Below are 7,853 nucleotides of genomic sequence, written 5' to 3'. Positions count from 1 at the left end.
ATTTGTTTTGAAATTATTTTCAGGAATCTTAAGGTTATAGTTCCCTTAAAAAATATATTTGCTATGTTTTACCCCCTTGAAGACGGTAAACAGGACAAAAAGGCATGGATATAAGCATTAGCTAGTGATCACCATTAGCTAGTGACTCTAAACAGTCACTAAGACTTGAATTCTCTCTTTTCCATATGCCTAACTGGCAGAAGTCCCAAAGGTTTCCCTGATCATACTAATAACTTTATAAAAAGTTGATCATTATTCATTAAGAATTAGATATTTGTAATGAAAATATAAATGAAGTCTAAACCAAAACTCTTAACCAGACTAACTTCAATGTTATGAATCACAAAATCTTCTTGACTGATTACTCTATTGAAAGGATCTTATGTGCTTTTAGAGAAAGATTAAATCTCTCTATAAGAGTTGATAAATTTGTCAAAGACTAGAACACAACTTACATAATAGATGATTGGACTTGACAGTTAACAACTTAGTTATTTACACTGTACAATGGAACAAACAAAAATCTTAATATTTCTGCCTTTATAGCTGTATTTGACCATTCAGGAATATGTTGGCCTTTATATTTACAGAAATCTCTTAGTTTAAGCCTAAAATATGTATATTTCCTATATGCAACTTTTAAAGATAATGTTTCTATTAGGAGGGTATAAAAAGCTGAAAAAAGAACTCCAAAATTTTTATCCTTCATTTCTCAAAGAAATTGAAGATCTTAAGTATAATTACAAGGAAGAAGTGAAGAACAATATTCTCTTAGAAGAGAAGGTTTAAAAAAAGAAGAAGAAGAAGAAGAAAAACAGCTTTCAGAACAGTTGGGAGTTGAATTAACTAGCCCTGTTGCTGCTTCTGAAGAGTTTGAAGATGAAGAAGAAAGTCCTGTTAATTTCCCCACTTACTAAAGGTCACCTATAAACTTCGTTTCATTTAAATATTTATTAACTTTATATGTTAAAATCCACCTGGAAATAAGCAATTCTCTGAGGTGTAGTGTTTCCTTCTCACTACCTTGTACCTTTACACTTAAATTGGAATTCTTAATAAATAAAATTATATGAAATTTTCAACTTACTATAAAAGTACATATTTGAAGACATAATAAGTTATGGCCATCAAATAGGCAACGGGCTCTGGTGAATTTCTCTACATTCATAATGTTTTAAGTTTTGTAAAGAGTATGAAGGTAAATTCAGCAATTTTAATATTTAAAATTGGAATGTATATATACTTATTTATACATATGTTAAGATCCTCAAATCCTAACTATGATATATATAAATACAGATGTAGATATACACACATATAGGTTATGAAGTTGAGCCATATGTTTTGTTAAATATCTAGCAAAATCAAATTGAGCTTAAACTATTTAATTTTGAAAATTAGTGACATTAAATTCTTGGTTTAATTGTTATCTTTAAATTAACATTCAATTATAGTGGAGTGAATCCAGCCTTTGTACAAGCTTAGGAGCTTACTGTTACTTATGTTTTTATGGCTAGAGATTAAAATTAATTTGCTGGTTTTTAATAAAATTTTAAATAGGTATTTGAAACTGGAAAATTCATTTCTTCACAAATGGTAGAAGACAAATTGATGTTACACAATGAACAGGAACTTGTGATATTCTTAAACATGGTAGCATATTCGAGATTAAAATATAATGATAATAAACTAATTTTATTTGCATTTTATACATCAAATATTATATCTTTAAGTCTAGCAAATTTCTGATTATCTACTTTTGAAAAATGATTAGACAAACACTTAATATCAAAGGCAGAGTCACATTTGTTCAGGTTCACGTTGATAATAACTACTCTTGAATTCATGTAAGTATCTTGAATTGATCAGCATAAGCCAAGATGATGATGATGGACCCTGTTTTTTTTTTTTTTTTTAATAGCTGTTCTTGTCCTGACATATTACACATTTGTTTATTTTCTATCTTCCCCATTAGAATGTGAGCTTCATGAAGGCAGACACCTTGTTTTGTTGACTGTTTATGTCCAGCACCTTTATTAAACAGCCATCACTGCAATGCCATACTATTCCTTCAATTTTACCCACTTTGCAACCTTCAAACCAGGACAAGAGATTATTGTGCTTCAATGAAGGTATATTTCTTATTTGAAATGCTCCATGAGGTAGAAGAAGATGTAATAGAAGTTTCTTGCTCCCTAACCCATATGGGTTTCCATTGATATTTCTTCCTATGAGCTCCAGTGTTTGTTCTAAGAGATCTGATAGTGGCACTGCAGTAATTTCCGAAAGTCCAGAACCATCAGCATGATGTTTTAGTACCAGGGCAATTTCAAATTCATAATTAACTACAGAGGAATGCCAGCAATACTGTTTGTTGTTTTTCTCTACTGGTACCCAATCAGGAATGTATCTATTTTCATTAGGCACTGGGCTCCCATTTATTTGTTCTATTTCCTTTGCTCTGGTATCTGGCAAGGTTTGGAGTCCAGAGCCGGTTTGAAGTCCTCTTCAATGTTCTATATATATATATATATTTATTTTGGGTTTTCATTTGAATGTAGAAAATTTTGAAATCTTTTTTCAACTTGTTTGTTGTGCTTTCTATCTAGTAGAGTCCAAAGCTATGGCTGATCTGATGTTCCCTTTTGGCGGAAGGCTCCTCTTTCATCTCCGTCACAAACATACTGCATTTTCCACTGCACAGAGCTCAAGCCTTCATGATGAGCCCAACAAGCAGTGCGAGTGGAGGGTGTGCTTTCGAACAGCCCCTGGTCCAGGAGGGGAGAAGCCCTGGAGCAGTCACCAGCAGGCGCTGGCCACTCACTCTCCACGCCCAGCAGCCGCGGCTGCTGATCTCATTCTTTTTTATGGCTGCATAGTATTCCATGGTGTGTATGTACTACATTTTCTTTATCTAATCTATCATTGATGGGCATTTAGGTTGATTCCAAGTATTTGCTATTGTGAATAGTACTGCAATGAACATACATGTGCATGTGTCTTTACAATACAGTGATTTATATTCCTTTGGGTATATACCCAGCAATGGTATGGGTATATACCCAAAGGAATTGCTGGGTATACACCCAAAGGAATATAAATCACTCTATTATATTATAATTGGTATTTCTGTCTTTAGGACTTTGAAAAATCACCACACTGTCTTCCACAATGGTTGAAATAATTTACAATCTCACCAACAGAGTAAAAGTGTTCCTTTTTCTCCACAGCCTCAGAAGCATGTGTTATTTTTTGACTTATTAGTAATAACCATTCTGACTGGTGTGAGATGGTATCTCATTGTGGTTTTGATTTGCATTTCTCTAATGATCAGTGATGTTGAGCTTTTCTTCATATGATTGTTGGCCACATGTATGTCTTCTTTGAGAAATGTCTGTTCATGTCCTTTGCCCACTTTTTAATAGGGATATTTGTTTTTTTCTTCTTGTAAATTTGTTTAAGTTCCTTACAGATGCTGGATATTAGGTCTTGTCAGAGGCATAGATTGCAAATATTTTCTCCCATTCTGTAGGTTGTCTGTTTACTCTTCATAGTTTCCTTTGCTGTGCAGAAGCTCTCTAGTTTAATTAGACACCATTTGTCAATTTTTGTTTTTGTTGCATATGCTTTTGGAGTCTTCATCATGAAATCCTTTCCCATGTCTATGTCTTGGATGGTATTACCTAGATTGTCTACCAGGGTTTTCATAGTTTTGGGTTTTACATTTAAGTCTTTATTCCATCTTGAGTTAATTTTTGTATGTGGTATAAGGAAGTCATCCGGCTTCAGTCTTCTGCATACGGCTAGCCAGTTATCCTAGCACCATTTATTGAATAAGGAGTACTTTCCCCATTGCTTGTCTTTGTCAGGTTTGTTGAAGATCAGATACTTGCAGCTGTGCAGTCTTATTTCTGGGTTCTCTACTCTGTTCCATCTGTCTATATGACTGTTTTGTATCAGTACAATGCTGTTTTGATTACTGTATCCCTGTAGTATAGTTTGAAGTCATGTAGCATGATCCCTCTGACTTTATTCTTTTTGCTTAGGATTGTCCTGGCTATTTGGACTCTTTTTTGTTTCCAGATGAATTTTAAAATAGGTTTTTATTTTTAAGTTTTGTGAAGAATCTCATTGATAGTTTAATAGAAATAACATTGAATCAATAAATTGCTTTCAGCAGTATGGCCATTTTCACAGTATTGATCCTTCCTATCCATGAGCATAGAATGTTTTTTCATTTGTTTGTGTTATCTCTAATTTCTTTGAGCAGCTTTTGCATTTATCCTTGTAGAGATCTTTCACCTCCCTGTATTCCTAGGTATTTTATTCTTTTTGTGACAATGGTGAATGGGAGTACATTCTTGATTTGTCTCTCAGCTTGACTGCTGTTGGTGTATAAGTATGCTAGCAATTTTTGTACATTGATTTTGAATTCTGAGACTTTACTGAAGTTGTTTATCAGCTTAAGAAGCTTTCAGGCTGAGACTATGGGGTTTTCTAGAAATAGAATCTTGTCATCTGCAAAAAGAGATAGTTTGACTTCCTCTCTTCCTATTTAGATCTCTCTTTTTTTCTTTTATCTTGCCTACTGGCCCTGGCAAGGACTTCCAGTACTATGTTGAACAGGAGTGGTAAGAGAGGGCATCCTTGTTTTGTGATGGTTTTCAAGGGGAAGCTTCCAGATTTTGCCCATTCAGTATGATGTTGGCTGTGGGTTTGTCATAAATGGCTCTTATTATTTTGAGGTATGTTCTTTCAATACCTAGTTTATTGAGAGTTTTTAACATGAATGGATGTTGAATTTTATTGAAAGGCTTTTCTTCATCTATTGAGATAATCATGTGCTTTTTGTTCTTAGTTCTGTTTATGTGATGAATCACATTTATTGATTTGTCTGTGTTAAACCAATCTTGTATCCCAGGGATAAAGTCTACTTAATCATGTTGGATAAGCTTTTTTATGTACTGCAGGATTCAGTTTGCCCATATTTTGTTGGGGATTTTTGCATTGAATCCAGGCTACTGGCTTGAAGTTTTCTTTTTTGTTTTATCTCTGTCAGGCTTTGGTATTAGGATGATGCTGACCCCACAGAATGACTTAGAGAGGAATCCCTTCTCCTGAATTGTTTGGAATAGTTTTAGTAGAAATGATACCAGCTCTTCTTTATACATCTGGTAGAATTCAGCTGTGCATCCATCTGGTATGGGCTTTTTTTAGTTGGTAGGCTATTTATTACTGCCTCAATTTTGGAGCTTGTTATTGATCTGTTCAGGATTTAATTTCTTCCTGGTTTATTCTTGGGAGGGTGTATATGTTCAAGAAATTATCCATGTATTCTAGATTTTATAGTTTATGTGCATAGAGTTGTTCATATTCTGACGGTTGTATTTCTTGTGTGGTCGGTGGTAATATCCCCTGTGTCATATCTATCATGTTTATTCGAATCTTCTCTCTTCTCTTCTTAGTGGTCTTAGCTACTGGCCTATTTTATTTATTTAAAAAAAACAGCTCCAGTTTTACTGATCTTTTCTATAGTTGTTCATATCTCAATCATCTTCAGTTCAGCTCTCATTTTGGTTATTTCTTGTCTTCCTCTAGCTTTGGAATTCATTTGCTCTTGGTTCTCTAGTTCCTTTTGTTGTGATGTTAGGTTGTTAACTTGAGATATTTCTAACTTTTTGATGAGGGCATTTAGTGTTATAAATTTCCTTCTTAACACTCCCTTACCTCTGTCCCAGAGATTCTGGTACCTTGTATCTTTGTTCTCATTAGTTTCAAAGAACTTATTGATTTCTGCCTTAATTTCATTATTTACCCAAAAGTCATTCAGGACCAAGTTATTCAATTTCCATGTAATTGTATGGTTTTGAGTGAACTTCTTAGTCCTGAATCTTATTTAATTTTGCTGTGTTCTGAGAGACTCTTATGATTTAAGTTATTTTGCATTTACTGAGGAGTGTTTTTACTTTCAATTATGGGATGAATTGTAGAGAACATGCCCTGTAGCAATGGCAAGAATGTATATTCTTTTGTTCTGGGGTGGAGAGTTCTGTAGATAGCTATCAAATCCATTTGTTCCCATTCTGAGTTCAGGTCCTGAATATCTTTTGTTAATTTTCTGTCTCAAAATGATCTGTCTAATATTGTCAGTGGGGTGTTAACATCTCCCACTATTATTATGTGGGAGTCTAATTCTCTTTGAAGGTCTCTAATAACTTGTTTTATGAATCTGGGTGTTCCTCTGTTGGGTGCATATCTATTTAGAATAGTTAGATCCTCTTGTTTAATCGAACTCTTTAACATTATGAAATATCCTTTTTTTCTTTTTTGATTTATGTTTGTTTAAAGTCTGTTTTGTCAACAACTAGGATTGCAGCCTCCATTTTTTCTGTTTTCCATTTGTTTGACAGATTTTTCTCCATCCCTTTATTTTGAGACTATTTGTGTCACTACATGTGAGATGTGTCTCTTAAAGACAGCATACTAATGGGTCTTAGTTCTTTATTGAGGTTGCCACTCTGCATCTTTAAAGTGGGGCATGTAGCCCATTTATATTTAAGGTTAGTATTGATATGTGTGGATTTTATCCTGTCACCATGATATTCGTTGGTTATTTTGCAGACTTGTTCATGTGGTTGCTTTATAATAATACTGGTTTGTGTACTTCAGTGTGTTTTGATCATGGCTGGTAACAGTCTTTCCTTTCCATATTTAGTACTTCCTTTTGGAACTCGTGTGAGGCAGGTCACAGACCAGTGACATTGTAAAGCAACCACATAAACAAGTCTGCAAAATAACCAGCTAACATCAAGATGACAGGATCAAATCCACACAAATCAATACTTACCTTCAATATAAATGGGCTACATGCCCCACTTAAAAGACATAGAGTCTTAAGAACAAGACACAGGGTCTTAACACCAAGACCCATTCATATGCTGTCTTCAAGAACACATCTCATTTGCAATTACCCAAATAATCTCAAAATAAAGTGATGGACTACATGAAAATATGTAAAGAGATTACTCACGCTAACTCCTTAACCATCAAGGATTTCCTTTCTGCTTTTTTCTAAATCAAAATATAGTTATGTGTCACTTCATGACAGGGATACATTCTGATAAATACATTGTTAGGCTTTTTATTATTGTTTGAACATCATAGAGTGCACTTACACAAACCTAGATGGTATAGCCTACTGTACATCTGGGCTATATGGTATAGCCTATTGCACCTAGGCTACAAACCTGTGCAGCATTTTACTATACTGAATACCATAGGCAATTGTAACATAATGGTAAGTTTTTGTGTTTATAAACATATCTAAAGATAGAAAAGGTACTGTATAAATGCAGTATAAAAGGCAAAAATGGTACACATTTGTAGGGCACTTACCGTGAATGGAGCTTGCAGAACTGGAAGTTGCTCTGGATGTGTCAGTGAGTGGTGAATGAATGTGAAGGCCTGGTACATTGCTGTACACTACTGTAAACACTGTGCAATAAGGCTACACTAAATTTAATATTTGAATTTTTTTTCTTCAACTTTTATTTTAAGTTCAGGGGTATATGTGCAGGATGTGCAGGTTTGTTACATAAATAAATGTGTGCCATAATGTTTTGCTGCACAGATCATCCCATCACCTAGGTATTATGCCCAGCATTGGTTAGTATTTTTCCTGATGCTCTCCCTTCCCCTACTACTCCCCTCAACAGGCTGCAGTGTGTGTTGTTCCTCACCATGTGTCCATGTGTTCTTATTGTTCACCTCCCACTTATAAGTGAGAACATGCAGTGTTTGGTTTTCTGTTCTAGAATTAGTTTACTGAGGATAATGGCTTCCAGCTCCATCCA

General features: G+C 34.4%; 1 pseudogene; it reads right to left on the bottom strand.

Moving 5' to 3' along the window:
• Positions 1 to 1,204: 1,204 nt before the first annotated feature.
• Positions 1,205 to 7,853, bottom strand: part of LOC116276309 — a 174,460-nt pseudogene continuing 167,811 nt past the window's right edge.

Source organism: Papio anubis, chromosome 8 (genome assembly GCF_008728515.1).
Source record: "Papio anubis isolate 15944 chromosome 8, Panubis1.0, whole genome shotgun sequence".
Taxonomy (NCBI): Eukaryota; Metazoa; Chordata; class Mammalia; order Primates; family Cercopithecidae; genus Papio; species Papio anubis.
Note: the sequence above shows the minus strand (reverse complement) of the source record. Positions and strands in the feature narration are given on the sequence as shown.